At 37.6% G+C, this 18,827-nt stretch overlaps 1 pseudogene; it reads right to left on the minus strand.

Annotated features, from left to right (window-relative positions):
- Window positions 1-8,044: 8,044 nt before the first annotated feature.
- The window catches only part of LOC100918401, a 78,839-nt pseudogene continuing 68,056 nt past the window's right edge, over window positions 8,045-18,827 (minus strand).

Here is an 18,827-nt window from a genome sequence, read left to right on the forward strand (position 1 = left end):
CATAGTGAGGAAGCCAAAAAATATTGGAAACCAGATTAGCCAGCCAGTACAATAAACAACACCTTGTTGTTTGTTAATTATAAAAAAGCATTTGTCAAATAGAGCAAAATGCTTCCTTAAAGATTCTCCTCCAAGTTGTCTCCTATGCGTGTGTTAAGATCATACAAAATTCATTGATCAAATAAAGGTAACTTTTTTGAGGATCCTCTGATGGCCCTACCAAGCAAAGAATAAAATAGAGAAACATAATAAGCTCACCAAAAGTGTTTGCCATAGGTATGGGGAATTTAGAATTCAGGCTTCAAATGGAAGAATAATTTCATAAAAATGGTTTTGTTTGTATAGAACGTTATACTGATTACATCAAGAATTTTGCAGTCTCCAAAATGAGATCTATGATCACTCAGAAGCATTTAGCCTAAAACAATCTTCATTCTTCTACCAAGTAGCTGAAGAATACTATCAAAAAGACTCTTAAATTTAGTTGAATGGGCAACCCATAGCACTTACCTTTTAGTATAGCTATGTACTGCTATGTACTGCATTTGAACAATGAACTAGTCCCAGTCTTTAACAGGAAGATTAGAGTAGATTACACTGCATTTGGGGAATTGTACAGTGTTTTCAACAATGTCAATTTTTAACTTGAAACAAATTCCCATTTTTAAAATATAATTATCCTTACAGAATTATCATGACTGGAATCATGAAATAGCTCAGTCTCTGAGCAATAAAAAATGTCGATAACTCAATGGAAAGGAATACAGTTAGGAATAAACATTTGCATCATTTTGTCCACAAAGATACCATTAATAAGATGTACAACTAGAAAATGTAATGATTCAATTAATAAAATAATAAGCATTTATTAAGTGCCTGCTATGTGCCAGAGAATGTTTTAAGCAATAGAGTGTATACAGCACTGACACCCACATATTTTTCTTTTTTTTAATATTTTATTTTTCTCCAAGTAACATGTAAAAAAATTTTAACAATTGTTTTTAAAACTTTTGAGTTCCAGATTATCTCCTTTCCTCCTTCTCTACCTTCTGTTACTGAGAAGGCAAGCAATTATAATATAGGGCCCATATACCTTAAAGAGATCTAGGAGAAGGTCCCTAACTTGTTGAGGGGAGGAATTACAGGAGTATATAGACAAAGATTGCTAAGGAAAGGCAGCTATGGATGAGCTTTGTTCCATACCAGTGGAGGGTAAATTGGGTATCCATGAAAATAAGAAGCATTGTTCTTCAACTCTGTGTAGCACCATACTAGCACTTAATATTTTTTAGTTGATTTAACTCTACAAGTATATTTCATTATATCAACATACTTTCCATTTAAATTTCAGAATCAAGGTAGTTTAATTAGAAGTTTAGTTGAAGCAATACAAAACATAAAAAACAATCTAGTTCTGGTGCTGTTGAGACCAATTTGTATGAGTCATTTAACCTTTTGTGGGATTCAGTTTGAGTCCAGCTGAGTCTACCATTTTACTCCCTTCTGTGCCTCAGTTTGTTTTATGCCTTATTTCTAAAATGAGAATGACATTAGTTACATCCTAAAAATATTATTGGTATGAATTGGATAATACAAAATGGCTAATGATATCTTCTTTGAAAAACAGGTGCATTATCACTTCATTTTTTCTTTTCAATCTTGTTAAATGGAAATGAAACTAAAACTCTGTTTAAAATAAACCCAATGCAAACTTGTATGAAGTGAAGTATTTTCAAAATCACCAGCTAAGAACTACAAGATCTATGTAGTTTAGCTTATATGTACAAGCAAGAAATATATAATTAATTTATCATATGTATATGTATAACATATAATATGCCATTGTTCTTCATCTTGTCTGTGTACTGCATCACAAATTGCAGATAGTTAAGAATTTCTGTTCTGTACATTTGAAAGGACAATACCCTAGTGTGAGTATAATTCTGAATGGAGGCTAAAATTAAACAGAGTCCATATGAGAAGCTGGCTCCAATATACAATCTCAATGCTATTCCAAGCCCTCATTGTCATGGCAGGGTCCTGGACCAGGATTAACCATTTATCTTCTTTTATTCAGATCAAAGTACTTTCCTATCATCACCAGATTAGCATCATTCACCCAGTATTCAGTAAATATTAAGCACCTACTATGTACATCACATTAAAGAAGATGCAAAGATAAATAAAACCTCAAAACCAGAGTTTTCATATCTCCCCACCAGCTAGCAGGGGTAAGGGTGGGGGACCCATTGGTGTGCCAGGAGAGTAAGGAGTGGGGATAAACCAGCAAGTATGAAAGTGGACAGCAGGTGGCAGTAAAGTGACTGTGCCCTAAAAGGACGGCACCTGTGGTGACCACCTCCTTGACTGTATTATTGCAGGGCATGGCTGGCCCTGGTCCACTTCATTAAATCTAGGTGTTCATCTGAATAAAGTCTTCATCCACATCTTTATGAATGGTTCTACATAACTGCAACTGAATCAGAGAAGAACCAAAATACTTGGTCTATCCAGTACCCATGGGACTTTCTTTACAAAAGAACAATGGAATGAGAAGGGCTTTTAGTAAATGGCCAATGTGCTAACTAGCCTGCGTCTTTTCATCTTCCCCTATAACTGGGAGGAGGGAGGGGGAAGCATTTAAAGTCAGGACACCTGATTTTACTCCTGACTTACTGTGTGATATTGGGCAATTTACTTAACTGCTAAATGTCTCACTTCCTCAAAAGGTGTTGGGAGGATTCACAGCAGCTAGACTCTATTCCCTCTACCCAGTGTAAAGCTCAGGAGAGCCCTATATCCCTTCTCATGTGTAGTGAAAATAAATTCTTCGCTCCCTCCCCCTTTTAAAAAAATTCTTACATTTTGTCTAAGTATAGAGTTGTATTGAGAGGGGGACATTCTGACCATCAGCTGGCAGAATGCTAAAATGTCTGCTATTGGGAAAGAAGAATAATTGCAGTTAACCTCAAAGTGAGAGCTATTCTGTAGCACTTATAGCTATGGGGTTGTGCAGCTTCATAGCCATGGTTGAGGCTGATCCTACATCTATTAGATGTAGTTATATGGGTTACTATAGTCCTAGTCCTGCTGTAGTTCTATATATCAAAAGTTAACTAGTCCTAGCATTTAAGGAGACAACAACAATAGGCTGGTATGAATCCTTATGTGGTATTTTCTGTGGCATGCTAAAAACCTAATTTCCTAAAAATATATCACCTCTTCCCTGATACACTCTATCCTTGCCCAGCAGCTTGCTGCACATTTTCAACATTACAATCCTTATTTTGGATTAAGGCATTATTTCCAGAGGGCTGCTATAATAATTTGTATATTATTAGGCAGTCAGGTAACACAATAAAGTCCTGGGTTTGAAGTCAAGAGAACCAGAGTTCAAATCCAGTCTCTGACACTTATTAAAAGACCTTGTAAAATCACTTAATCTCTGGCAGGTAGGTGGTGCAGTGAATAGAGCACCAGCCCGAAATCAGGAAGATCGGAGTTCAAATTTAGCTTCAGACACTTAACACTTTCTAGCTGTGTGACCCCCGGCAAGTCACTTAACCCTAATTGCCTCAGCCAAAAGAAAAATCACTTAATCTTGGTGTTCTCAATTGCAAAATTGTTTATTTGATTTTTTAATTATAAAATGGAGATAGCAATAACAGCTACCTCCCATGGTTGTGAGGATCAGATGAGATAATATTTGTGAAACACTTAGCACGATTCTTGGCACATAGAAAGTGCTATATAAAAGCTGGTTCAACTTCCTCTTTTTACAGATGAAGAAACTGGCTTCTAGTGAGGCTGAATGACAAAGTCACAGAAGTAATAAAGTGACAGGCAAGCTGAGTCCTAGCAGGAGGCATAATCTTGACAGAAAAGCCTAGAAAGGCTCTATAACCTAAGAAAGGTATAACCAGCTTGTGACTCCACATTAGGGATCCCAAAAGGCTAAATGCTAATTGATTGATTGATTGGGGGCTTGAGGCTGAGTGCCTAAAATGTAAGGTCACTAAAAGGTACAAATGAAATGAAGGATGGAGAGTAGTAAATAATGAAGATCTGTCTTTCCCATTTCACAGTTTTACCATATACAGGCTAGAATGATGGACTGTAGGAACATCCCATACCACAGCTCCTCTTCCTCTAGTCATATGGCAGTACTCGGACCTCATGTTCCCAGGAGCCACTGAGGAAACAAAAAAGTACTAAGTATTTTCATATGCCTCTTTTTCATTCCTGGGATGGAGATGTTAGGAGTGAACATTAGGAAAAGTCCTACAATAAATGCTAAATGTTATCATTATGGCATACTTAAAAATAAATCTCAGATTTAGCTTGAACTATTTATAATTACATTCATGCAAGCTATCCCTCATGCCTTCCTCAACTATACCCACCATAATGCTTCCCTTCCCTCAAGGATAGGCTCAGGTATGACTTCCTCTAATTTGATTCTATTTGACAATCACTTAGTAAATTTCTATATGTGTAAGATGCTATTCGAGGAGCTGAAGGTACAAAGACAAAAATGAAACAACCTCTGCCCTCCATGAAATCCTTCCTTGGTTCCACTGGCAGAAAGTGGATAACATTTTTTCAGATCTCACAGAACTACCAAGAGTTAGAAAGCCATCTTGTCCAACTCCTGTCTGAAAAAGAATTCCCTCGGCCATCCCCATTGACAAGCAGGCCCCACTGTTTGAAGACCTCTAATAGGACAAAATCCAAAGCTCCTAAGTAGTTTATTCTGTAATTTTTATTTCAGTGCTAATTCTTCATGAGTCCATTTGGAGTTTTCTTGGTAAAGATACAGGAAGAGCTTGCCATTTTCTTCTTCAGCTCTCTTTATAAATGAAGAAAACTGAGACAAATGGAGTTAAGTGACTTATAGTGTCTGAGGCTAGATTTGAACTCAGGAAAATGTATCTTCCTGACTCTAGGCCCAGGGTTCTATATACTATGCCATCTTGGTGCTCTAAGTCAGTCCTTTCTACCTACTTTTATATAGCTGTTATGGTAAGGGAGCTTTTCTTTTAATTAAATTAGTCCTAACTCATCATTCCTACTTCCACCCACTGCCTCCAATCCTTTGACTACATAAAACAAACCCAATCATGTTCTTTATATTTGTGACGATTGTTGTCCTATCCCTCAGAAGTCTTCTTGCTTTCTAGCTTAAACACCTTCAATTTCTTCACCTACATAATGCTCTTGAAGACAACCTCTTTTCTAAAATTGCAGAACTAAACACTAGACTCCAAATGTGGGCTAACCATGGCCAAGTAGAGTGATTTCCTCTCATTTCCAGCCTTTCAAGCCAGCCTAAGATCAAATCTCTAATTTTGTGGCCCTTATTATACTGTTGATATTGAGCTTGTGGTCTTTTAAAACCCCCAGATCTTTTTCTGATAAAGTCTAGCTAATCACAGTAATCCCATCTTATACATCCTTTAGCCCTTTAACTCTCTAGCTTGTCTTTTATTTATCTGTGTTATGTATGTATGTGTGTGTATATATATATATATATATATATATATATATATATATATATATAGTCCTAGGTCTTTTAGGACTGAAACTATTTTTCATCCTAAGCAACTTAAGGTTCCAAACATGCATTTTCAGTCATGTTTAACTCTTCATGACTCCATTTGGGGTTTTCTTGGCACAAGTACAAAAGTAATTTGGCATTTCTTCAATTCATTTTACAATGAAGAAACTGAAGCAAACAAATTAAGTGACTTGTCCAGGATCACACAGCTAGTAAATTTGAATGCAGGTTTTCCTGACTCCAGACCTGGTACTCTACCCACTGTGTTATTTGCCAGCCTAGATATTTAATAAATATTTATAAAAATAAATTCTAACCCATGTGCTTAAAAAGTATCTATCATATGTGTAAGCGCTATGCAAAGACTCAAAGATTACCTGCTCCAGAATCCATCCATGTTAGTTAGCTGTGACAGTTCCTTACATGCTCTGATTAAAGCTTTAGTGAATGAATGAGTGAGTGAATAAATGAACCAATTTGGCATGTCCTATATAGCCTCAGGAAGATGAACAGTTAGGAGAGTATTTCTCATTTGTCCCATTTAGGTTTCTTCTCCAGTCTTCAAAAATCTAGGCTCCTGGGGCTGTGTTTGTGGGTCACCCAAATAAATCTTGTGCTCTTGGCATTTTGTCTACTGTTGGATGCACAATCCACTCCATACTTTAGAGGTACTGAAGCACACCAATAGGAAGGATATGGCAAGTGATTGGTTTTAAGTAGTTTAAATAGTTTTATGATTGATTAGTTGAAAACTTATTATATGAGTCATAATAATTTTTTAAGAAGCATCAGCTATCACTACTCAGCTAGATGGCACTGTGGATGGAGTACTAAATATGGAGTTAAGAAGACCTTGGTTGAAATTCTGCCTCATAAACTAGCTATGTGATCCTGAGCAAGTCACTTCTCTCTGTACTTCAGTTTCCTTATATGTAAAAATGCAGATAAGATTACCAATTGCCAGAGTTGTTGTGAAGATCAGATGAGCTAGTACATGTAAAGTGCTTTGTAAATCTTAAATCAGAATATAAATGCTACTTATTACTATCATGCATGTGAACTCAAAAAAAGTGAGACATTATAATGAAGGCATAGATTGGCTCTTCCCCTTGATGGAGCCTTCATCTTCAGGCAGTTTCCTACGCAGCCTCTTTGGAAACTATATAGACACAAGGAGTCTTCAAAAGTTCTCCTCAACGAATATTGTTTAACATATTCTTTTTATTATACATGACATGTCCAAGTTGTCTCCAATTTTGTAACTATTTTTAACTGAAATTTAAGTAGGAAAAGGTAGTTTCCAGAAAGTCGAATAGAAAGCCCTAACATGATTCTATGACATGGGGTTATGTACACTAAATTCTAGTTTAGTGAAAGAACTGTGGCCTTGGATTTAGGATGACGTGGTTTGAGTCCCAGCTGGGAAACTGCCTGCCCAACTGAACCACCCAAGCAAGAAATATAATCTCTCAGAATTTTAGACAGTGATCTCCTTGAGATTAGGAACTGTCTTTAACATTTATTTCCCCACAACTTAGCACAGTGCCTGGCATGTTGTTATTATGCAGTTATGTCTGTCTCTTCACCCTGTGAACCATATTATCCCAATATTATGCCTGGGATTTTCTTTGGCAAAGATACTGGAGTGGTTTGTGACTTCCTTCTCCCATGGATTAAAGCAAACTTAGGTCAAGTCATTTGCCCAGAGTCACACAACTAGTATCTGATCAGGATCACTTGAAATCAGGTCTTTCTGACTCCAGGCCCAAGAGATCTAAATTACCTAGCTTCCTGGCATACACTAAATGCTAAATAACTGTTTGATGACTAAATCAGTTTGTTCATAGATACTGACCCAAAAAGCCACATCAAAAGTCTCTACAGATGCAAAATTGTGAAAATGTAAACTTGTTCATCACTGCAGTAAGACTTTTGGGACACCCTGATCTTTTTGTACCACCTACCTTGGAGAAAATAATTCTGAATTATTAATGAATGTGTGCAGTGCATAGGGCACTGGGCCTGAAGCCAGGAAGAATGGGGTTCAGATGTGGCTTCAGACATTTACTAGATATGGGACTCTGGGCAAATAAAACTCTGTTTCAGTTTCTTAAACAGTAAAATAGGGTTAATAGTAGCACGTATCTCCCAGGGTTGTTGGAAGAATCAAATGAGATATTTGTTAAGAGCTTTGCAAATAAATGTGATGATGGTAATGATGATTTCTTGCTGGTAACAAAATGATCAAACTAAGAATTTTAATATTCCTTAGTGTCAGTTAATTTGATATACAAATCTACTTATCTATGGTGTCCTAAGAATTAAATGAGATCATATTTGCAAAGCATTTAGAAAGTCTTTAGACCAGAGTAGGTGCTTAATAAATTAGTCTTTCTTTCCTTATTATACAGAGCCAAATCCTGACATGAATTCTGTTCTTGCCAGTATATTGTAAGTAGCTCAATTGATCAGAAATTTTAAAAAATCCTTCTAGAAAATTAAACACTTAGGGTTTTTTCCCCCCAGAGCATCAGAAATGGAAGGAACTTCAGTGAAAGTTTAGTCCAATCCCCTTTTATTTAATTTCAATGGGGGAAAAAAGACTTGTAAAATAACTCCTACAAGACCAATTTTCCCAGAAAACCACAGTTATACAATAATAGCATTCAGAAAGTCAGAATGTTCATTAGAATACAAAATTCTCACATAGACACACACACACAAAAAAAAAAATAAAGATTACCACTCTTTCCCAATCTAGGCAAAGAGAAATGTCTATGAATAATAGTCACATTTCACAAAAGGGGTATAGTTACTTAAAGCATCAAAAAAAAAAAAGTGAGCACCAAAAAAAAAAAAAAAAAAAAAAGTTCTCAATCGGACCCCATGACCCCATGAGTTAACTCTCTGAAACCAGAAATCATTGTTTTATCACTTTGCATTAACATAGAGTATAAAATCACTTAAAGAGATGGAACCATAGAATTCAAGCAAGTTTTGTCAACTACATAATAAAACATCCTACATTGTGTCACTCTATATTCATTATCTCATATACTGGTTTAAAAAAAAAAACTCCTTAAAGAAGGGACTAGCTTGAATTTCACTTGGTTTCAAACAGAACACTTTAGAAACATATATGAATCCTTCAATACACAAACACAATTTTAGGAACTAACAAAACACCTTTATAAACCCAAATATAACAAATAGGTTTATGCTCTTAGGCAACCTTTTGAACATACTCAGGAGGAGCATCCTTGTACTCACTGGCATTAAAAAAAGCAGAAGGATTCTCTGCTAAGAACTTTAAAAAATCGTGCAGATAGCTGAACAACGAAGCCAGACTCCTCTCATCAAAAGGGGAGCTCGCCAGTATTGCTCCAATTGGAACAAACAATCTCAGCAGATGTGGAGCTCCGTAGAGTTGAGACATGGGGACACCAGGATGAGCGGCCACGATCTCAGCATACTGCGGCCTCTCGAACTCGTAGAGGAGTTGGGTGCCCAACAGGACGTTGAAGTGGGCCCGGATCCCGTTGACCATTTCCTCCGCGGCGTACTCCGTGTTATCCCCCTTGCCACATGCTTTCTTGCAGGCGACATACTCCTCCAGGATGGAGTCCACGTTCTTGTTGGCCGGAAGAGTGAACAGCTGCCTTTTTTGGGAGATCAGGTCCCAGTCCTGCACCAGCAGCGGTTTCAGCTCTTCAGGGATCTGGACTCTGGCCTCGGCATGGGTGGAGGACGCCGCTTCCTCTCTGGATGACGGGTGGCCTCGGGTCCTCCTTCTCTGGAGAGGCTGGGGGGCCCCCCTGGCCGGGCTGGTGCCGGCACCGCCGCCGCTCCCTTTCCCCGGGCCCGTTTTCTGCTTGCTCTTTCTGGTTTGGCGCCCGGGGACCTCCCAGGTGGCCGTGGCCGAGGAGGTGGAGGGCGTGATGCGAATGTTCTGGAAGAGCGTCTCCACGTTCTGCTGCTGCTGCTGCAGGGAGGCCGCGGCGCCGACCCGGCGGCCCTGGGCAGCCCCTCGAGCCCGCTGCTCCTGGTTGGCCCTCTGAAGGTCGCGCTGCTTCTGCAGGTTGGCCTCTGAGTGCCTGAGGATGCGGCTCTCGGGGACCCACTCGTCCCAGTTCTTGTTCCAGCCGCTGTAGTGGATCAGGTAGCGCACCTGCTTGTCCTCCGGGACCACCTGCAGGCACTTGGCCTCGTAGAGAAGCGGCCCGTGGAAGCACAGCACTCGCTCTCCCTCCTGGAACGCAGGCTTAGGGGGTTGCTTGGGAGCCATGATGGAGCCTTGGTGGTCTCAAGCCTCTTAGGACACTCAGGGGCAGGCAGTGGCCCTCGGGGCTGCGGCTGCTGGCACAGTCCTAGGGAGTAAGAAGTTATTACTCCTACTTTCCTACAGGAATCTTAGGAAACTGTTTAGTAATTTCTTTTGCACCTATCCAGTTCTATTCTGCCTGTTGGTTTAAAAAACAAAACAAAATAAAACAAACATTAAAAACGGCCGGCTTTTATGCCCCTGGAAGATCAGAACATCCCAGACCTAAAGCTGGAAGGGACCTTAAAGAGCAGCTAATCTACTTTAAAGATGAGAAAACTAAGGGCCAGCCCCCTATGACCTTATTCAAGGTAATAGAGCTAGTAAATAGCAACTGAGATATGAACCTATCTTCTCTAACCCCAAATCCAACATTCCTTTAACTTAACTATGCTAACTTTGGACAAGTAACAGCCAGGAGTTCGCTACTTATTTAAAAAAAATTTATATCATTGTAATTTTTTCCCTCTGTTTTTTTTCAGATTTCATTTTTCGACCCTGAGCAGCCACAATTTGGCACTGTTTTTTTTTTTTTTCAAAGTCAGCAATCTGTACTCTAGGGATTTGGGTCTTTTATTAATAGGAGTTGTTGACTGGCACTGATGTAGCAACTTTTAAAGTCTTTGTTTCAACTTCTCTAAAATAAAAAGAGACATGATACAAAACTTTAAAATTAAACAGAAGGTTAAATACAATGTATGTGAGAAAAGGAAACAGGGAGAGAAATTCTCACACTAAGGAGATCCCAGATCCAGCTAGCTAAATATCTAAGTTACATAAATTCTGCTTTCACTATCCTAGGAATTGACTTTCTCTTGCAAAGACCTTCACCTGAGAAGCCTTAATCTCACCAAAAGAACTGAATGCTTGTTCTGGCTCTGCTACTAATGAGCTACATGGCCTTGGACAAACCATTTCTCAGAACTCAGTTTCTTTATTTGTGGAATGAGAGCATTGGATGAAATGATCCTCCCAGGTTTAATTGTCTATGAGTGTTACCATCAGGTTTTTACTTCTCTTTTTTTCCAATGAAATTCAACATTTATCCAGTGCCTGTTATACTTAAGGTATTTGGGACACAAAGATTTATTTTAAAAATGATCGTCCCTATCCTCCAAAATCCTGTAGTCCAATAGTAAATAAAAAGTATATTCCCAAAGGAATATGATATATATATATATAGACCATGAAAGGAGCAAAGTGCTTTAGGAAAATTTAGAGGGAGAGATTGTTTTTAGCTGAAGGGATCAAACAAGTTTTTCAGAGGTGAGAGGTCCTTTGTTGAACCTGGAATGAAGAGAAAATTTAACTGGGAAAGATGAAGAGAGAGCAGGTATTCTGGGTATAGAGGTATGGCTACTGAATACAAATCAAGTTGAGACAACAAGCATTTATTAAGCACGCACTATATGTGCTTCAGGTCCTATGCTAAGAACTTGAGGATACAGAATAAGACAAAAATAGTCTCTGTCCTCAAGGAGTTTATATCTAATTGGGAAGATGGCATAGAAACAACTATGTACAATCAAAATATAGATAGGGGAAACTGGAAGTAACTCAGAGGGAAGCTATTAATATTAAAGGGGAGCAGAAAAGACTTCTTGCAGAAAGTGGGATTTTAGCTGATACTTGAAAGTCAGGGAAGCCAGGAGGCAGAGATGAGAAATTTGTGCATTATAGGAACAGTCACTGAAAACATATAGAGTTGGAAGATAGGTGATTTATGCAAGGAACATGAGGAAGCCAATGTTACTAGGCTATGATATAAGTGGGGAAAGGAAGGGAGAGATGAAAGAAAAAAAAGATAGGTAGAAGGTAGGAAGATAGGACGGAAGGGAGAGAAGAAGGGAAGAAAGAGGGAAGGGAAAAGGGAAGAGAGGAAGTAGAGGAGGAAGGGAAGGAGGAAGGAAGGAAAGAAAGAAGGAAGTAAGGAAGGGAAGGAGGGAGAGAGGAAGAGAGGGAGGGAGGGAGAGAGGGAGAGAGGAAGAAAGGAAAGGAGAAGGAAGGGAGGGAGAGAGGAAGGGAGGAAGGAAGGGAGGGAGGAAGGGAGGAAGGAAGGGAGGGAGGAAGGGAGGAAGGAAGAAAGGGAAGGAAGGAGGGAGGGAGGGACAGAAGGAGGAAGGGAGAGAGGGAAGGAAGGAAGGGAAGAAGAAAAAGGAGAGGATGGAAGAAGGGAGGGATAAAGGAAACAAGTATTAATTAAATACCTACTATGTGCTAAGAATTGTGCTAAACACAACAACCCTGGGAGATAAGTGTTCTTACTCCCTATTTTACAAATAAGGAAGTGAGGCAGACAGAGATGAAGGGACTGACATGCCAGATTAGAACTCAGAAGATTGGAAAGGTAGGAAGATAGGTTTGTGAAGAAGTCTGAGAACTGAAAAGAGCATTTTATATTTGATCCTGGGGGAGATAGGAAGCTACTGGAGTTTATTGAAAAAGCTGGTAACATGGTCAGTCCCACTTTTTAGACAGATTATTTGATTGATGAGTGAAGGATAAACTAGAATGAAGAGAAACTTGAGAAGTGAGCTGAATGAGTAAGATGCCACAATGGTCCAGGTGTGAGATGATGAAGTTCAACATAAGGTTGGGAAAACGGCCAAGAAAGAAAATGGCATAGCTGGTAATCCAATTTAGCTGTAACATAGACTTCATAGAGAGAAATTGTATGAAATAAGATTGGAAGATTAAGCTGGAGCATAATTGTGGAAGACTTTAAATACCAGGCACTTTATATTTTCTGTGCTATAAGCAATAAGAAGAATCTTGTTTTTGAATAAGGAAGTGAAATGGTTAGAACTGTCTATTTTACTTCCAGGCTGGTCCACTTGGTGGCTTTCCAACAAGCAACATTTCTTGTTTGGCTTCAAGCATACTTCTTTAGTTTCAGGTAGAAGTTGTCTTCTCCCTACTCTCCCAATTCCTCATTTTAAAATCCCCTTGGGTTCTGCCAATATTCTCTTTATCAAATTGAGACTTTTTATCCCTAGATTTTTTTATTTCCTCAGACAAATTCACACAAGTTAAAGAAAGACCTTCTCTAAGTGACTTTGCTTTTGTAACTATCCCAATTTCCATCTCTGGACCCTCACTTTCTTTGTATATTAAAATGGACTTATCAACTCATCAGGGGAGGAGCCAGGAAGGTGTGAGGTATCTGGATGGGGACATGTAGTTGTATTAGAATATGGCACGATCTAGATGCATTCCAAGCTTCCTTTAACCTCTAAAACCTTTTGGTCGTTGAGCATAACAAGGAGATCTGGAGGTCACTTATGGAGTCAGATTTAGGCTCAATATATTCAGAGGGAGCTAGATAGTTCAATGGATAGATTGATGGATCAGGGAATCAGGAAGACCCGAGTCTGAATTCTGCCTCAGATAATTGCTATTTGTAAAACCTCAGTAAATCACTTAATCTCCCTAGATCTCAGTATCTTCAACTGTAAAATAGGGGTTATAATACCATCTCCCTCACAAGATTGTTGTGAGGATCAAATAAGATTACATGTGTAACACTTTGTAAATGCTATGTACTATGTAAGTATAATTATTATTATTAATAATTGTCAAAGAAACTTCCAAATAATAAGAGTTGCCTAACAGTGTAATGGACACTGTTGGAGGTAGTGCCTCCAAACCATAACTAGGTATTTTACAGCAGTTTGGATGACCATCTGTCAGGGACCTTTAAATGGGATTGCTTCCTCTGAGTAAAAGTTGAGCCAGATCATCTCTGAGTTCACTCCTAACACAAGGATTATATGATTTTATGAGAAAGAGAAAATGAGTTACTTAGTTACTCAAATTGTCAAGGGTCTATCTCTAAAATGAAATACAAAACCAAAAACTTTGAGTTAAAAAAAAGTCAATCCAGTACTTTTGGGGGGAGAGGTATCAATTCAATTGGTTTGTTTTATAAAACTAAATATACAAATATTGTTTATTAAAATTGCTGAAGAAATCATCTCAACCAAAAAATCCAGTTAATGGCTGCTTATAGACATGAACTAAGCGGTCTAAGTACTTGACTATAGTTTTAAGACTACTTCTCCACTACTATATCTGGAAACCTAGTATCTTTATGGAAACTTTTAGGGTGAATAGCAAGAGAAAAGAAAGTATTCTTTCCTTCAAAGAGATTTTGAGTTTTTGCTTTCTTAACAGACATATATCTATTTCAATGCTTGGCTGTTTTGTGTCATAAAGTTCTGTTTTTCCTACAATCAAATGCTTTGGAGGCTCTGTTCTTAAAATGAAAGAACTAAGTGGTAGTAATAGAATTTCATTATGCTATTGTCAGTCAATAAGTGCTGCTGACAATGTGCCAAGTACTGTTCTAAGTTCTAGAAATATAAATTCCTAATCAAGAAAAAAAGCAAGTTTTTTCTCTCAAGAATCTTACATTCTATTCAAAGAAAGCAGTACATAAAGCTAAAAAGCTAAATAGGAGGAGGAGGAGGGGGAGAAAAAAAGAGGAGTGGCTAGGACATAGTAGAGAAATCTGGAGAGTTATGTATAAGGAGAACCTGGAAGAGAAGTGAAGGCATGAGCATGGGGCTGGCATAGGGCTTCCTCATAATGGAAGTTCATCAATTAGAAGATGAGATCATAGAAGCACATGGGGAAGTCCAGAGTCAGGAAAGCCATTCTCTTTAAACTCTAAAATTCCAGTCTCACACTTCAGTTATAAGCATACTTCTATTTGAAAGTTTCCTAGAGTACATTTTCCTGGTTGTATCTATTTAGTAAATATTTTTGGAGGAGGATATAATCTTTACTGATGTTCCATAAAGACTCTTATATTATGCTATCAGTATATTGAACAAGGATACTGATGGAAATTGCATTTTATTCCCCTAGAATAAAAGGTTTTGCATGGCGTTTTGTAGATTTTTTTATCTTGGACAAGTCATATATAAATTTGTCAGGGACCAGGACTTCTGAAATGAACATATCCTCAGGATAAAGGTATAAGCTTTAGTAAGAAGTTTTAGGCAAATAGTAGGAAACTTGAGTTTTTTGGTCAGTCAACCTGTCATTGACCACTTTGTCCAAAACCTTTTGCTTCCATTGTCCAAGTTAGAAAACTGGTACTGCAGAGTGATGCTGGGCATCCTCTTAAGGTAACAGACACTTCCATATCATGTCATAAAAAATTTACAGAGAAGGAAAGGAAATAAAACGTTCAAGAACTACCATGTCCACATTGACTACTTTGTTTCAGAAAGGTCTTCAAAACCTTCCTTTAGAATTATTCTATACTTCTACCTTCCCCTATGGAATGCTATCAGTCAGGCTAGCTAACACCATTGGTTTACCATTTCTGAAGCCTGTTCCTAATAGACTACAGGTAACAATTGCCCTTGCACCACAAGATTGGCACCCGGATTTTCCCAGGGTCCAGATTTGTACCCAGGCTACTCCTCTTTCCTGTGATTCTAGGGTCCAGAGCTTCCTTTTATCATATGCTATGGTTTGGTTTGTTGTTCAATACTTTTTTTAGTTACCAGAAACCAAAATCTCACAAACGCACACCTCTCCCCATCGTCAACAAAAACTGGAAAATTTTTCTCAAATTTTCCATTTTTGACTAGATATAGAGGTAAATTTCTTTGAAAAACCACAACTCACATACAATTCCTCCTCCCCACCCCCCACAGGATTATGAGCAAATGAATACTATGCTGGCATTTAGGCCACAACTTTAATTAAAGTTCTCAGTCCCCATACTATGTAATTTGCAGAAGTTGAGGTTTTCACTGCTTAACTATGAATTCCTTGGAGTAAAAAAAAAGTCTAGAAATCATTTCCAGAACCAACTTGTTCATGTTTATCTTTTACTTGTTGGTCACTATTTATTCTTAAGTCAAAGGAAGTATAAACATTAGGTTTGGTTTTGTTGGGTTTTTTAAAGATGAAAGCAGGAAGCAGCTACCTGTTTGCTATAAAGAAAAAGCCTCTTAATCTCCCTTCTCTTCCTAGTGTTTTTGGCAGAGAGTTCTTAACCTCTGGATTAGTCTTGGCTCCAAAATGCCCATCAGTAGCATGTCACATCCTTGTTTCTTCTGAGCAAGTGAAGAACCTGGGTCTTTGCCTTTTGGAACCAGGTAGATTAAATGTTAGACTTTAAACAAACCTGTAACTTTATCATGGGTTATTGTGGAGGTTTATGTGACACATAATACATATGTTAGCTGTATTAGGGCAATGAGATAACAAGTTGATAGAGGACTGAAATTGGAGTCAGAAAGACCTGAATTCAAATCAGGCCTCAGGTACTTTCTAGCTGTGTGACCCTGGGCAAAACACTTGACTTTTTTGTGCCTCAGTTTCCTTATCTGTAAAAATGGGGATAACAATAGCATTTATTGCCCAGAGTTGTTGTGAGGATCAGATGATATAATATAGGTAAATTGTTTTGCAAATCATACAGTGCTATATAAATATTAGCTATTACTATCACTAACTGCTCAGATTTATATAGCTATCTGTCCTTGGACAAGACTCTTAACCCCTGCCTCAGTTTCTTCAACTGAAAAAAGGATTTAATAATAGCAATTATCTCCCAGGATGATTGAGGATCAAATGATATAAAATTTGTAATGTGCTTAGCATGGTGCCTGGCATTTAGTAGGTGCTGTAGAAATGTCAGCTCTCATTATCATTATTATTATTATGTAACATTTAATTATGTGTTTTCCTTGCAACCACTCTGTGAAATAAGTTGTTTTAAACACCATTAGCTTCATTTTATAGAAAAGGAAACTAAGATTTGTTTAAGTAAAGTGACTTGCCTAAGATCACACACCTGGCAAGTCAAGAAGAGTTAACTTGGATCTCTAATTCTCCATTGAAAAATAGCAATTCCTTCTCAGAGAATTAAGTCTGAAAGAATAGAAATGATACAGTTCTTTCCTCAGAGATCCTCATGTTTGAAAAGGGAAATAGGACAATTATTTACAAATGTACATGGAATTCAATGGAAGTATATGTGAAAGAGTAGAAAACCCAATCCTTTAAGTAGCACCATAAAGGAAGACTGCCAAGTGAATGATCGAGATTATAGAAATGCAGTTAGATGAGCAGCCCATTGAGTTAGTCCATCAAGACATTTATCTTGAAGGTGAACAGTGAACTGAAACCAAAACTGAGCAGAAAGCAAGAGAGTTGGATTTACTTATGAGAAATTACACAATGCCTTCAATGATTCCAAAATGCTTCTTGACCTCATTTTTTAGCACAGGTATTCTTTCAATGATGCTGTATGGGAGAGTAAGAGAATATTATGATCTCTGTAAAATCAAAATTATAGCTAGTCCAAAGGTTAATGGAGAAATGCATAGTGAGGGTAAGGAGGATTTCAAATATTACTAAAAAGAACTTTTATGAAAGAAGAAGCATAAAAACATCACTAATGACTAAAAAAAGGAAGTGGGTATAGTTAGGTAGCAAGAGCGAGGAATAACAGATGGCCAGCCCATATTACACTGATACCCCTGAACTATTTTTAAAAAACCATAGAAATATCTTTAGTTCATTGGGGGAAATCCTCTATGAAAGATTTGCTTTAAAAAAAACTGATCAGGCAAGATGACAAGACATGGATGGATTGCTGCTTTGGTGTATGGAATTATCAGATAAATAACTTTACAATTCTATCAAAATAGAGAAGTAGTTCTCTCAAGCATTATTAAATAAAGGGCTTCTTCCAATAATTGAATAAAATGGTGGAGTTCAAAATGTGGAGCTTACTGTAGATTACACATGCAAGATAAAAGTACTACAAAAAAATGCCAATTTATTTCATAATGGTCCTCATAAGAATAAAGTCAAATTTTAATTGGGAAAGATGTAAAGACAAATGTGAAAGAAGTTCATGGAAAGTCTTATCTTGATACCATCATTCAAAATATAATTTGGGGAAAATAACAAAGTGCCCTGGAAAGAATACTGGACTAGTAGTTCTCTCACTAATCTATAAAATTATTTTAATAATTGAGAACAGCATGTATCCATGAACTAAATCGTTCATTTATTCGACTATGGTTCCAAGATCACCTCTCTTCTCATATAGCCAGAGTTCTAATACTCTTGCTGAAACCATTAGTATAGGAGACAAAGTGGGGTAAGAAAATTTGATCAACACTCTTACCCTGGAAACTGTAGATTTATTTTTAAACACATTTTTATAATGATATTTCAATAAAACTGGTTTCCCATGAATTTTTATTTTATGCATTTAAAAACAATTCTGAAAGGGACTAAGTTTCATTGTACTGCCCAGTGTTCCGTGATTTTAAAAAGGGTAAGAACCCCTAAATTAGAATACTTTATAATTGTTGTGGCAATCTACTTATAGTCATTGAATTTACTGGGGAGAAGGGAGGAATGTTCAATTATCCTAAGTAAATTTTTTAATTGATTAGTTCAAATTTAGAGTCATCCAAATCAGCTATTAATATGGCCAAAACTCCCAGATTGATTTTTTCAGATCTGTTTTCCATCACATAGACATGGCCTTGGAGCTACAATAATTTCACAAATGCAAGGGGAGCTAAGGGTGTAAACTTACAGCTTGTTGATATTTTTTTAATTGCCAATGCATCTGAAAACAAGAAAAAGAAGAAAGCTCGTCTTCTGACCCATTTAATTTTTTTTAAGTTTTGTCCCCAGCTGCCCATAACTAATGTTGTAGCTAAAATTGCAAGAGAATTTTCTTTTCTTTAGAAGCTTGTTCTCATCTGTAAGTTATTTGACTGAAACCTGAGGTGCTTGGTTTCAGCACAAAGGTGACTTTGGAGGGGAAAGTTTATGCCAGACTGGTTCAGTTGTTTTTGTGTTATGCAAGCAGAAGAAAAAAAATTAACTGTTTAGTCCTGAGTTATAAATTTCAGATTCGTTTTAGGGCAAATGGCAAAATGTCCAAGCTTCAAACCTCAA

This window comes from Sarcophilus harrisii, chromosome 5 (assembly GCF_902635505.1).
Source record: "Sarcophilus harrisii chromosome 5, mSarHar1.11, whole genome shotgun sequence".
In the NCBI taxonomy this organism is placed as follows: domain Eukaryota; kingdom Metazoa; phylum Chordata; class Mammalia; order Dasyuromorphia; family Dasyuridae; genus Sarcophilus; species Sarcophilus harrisii.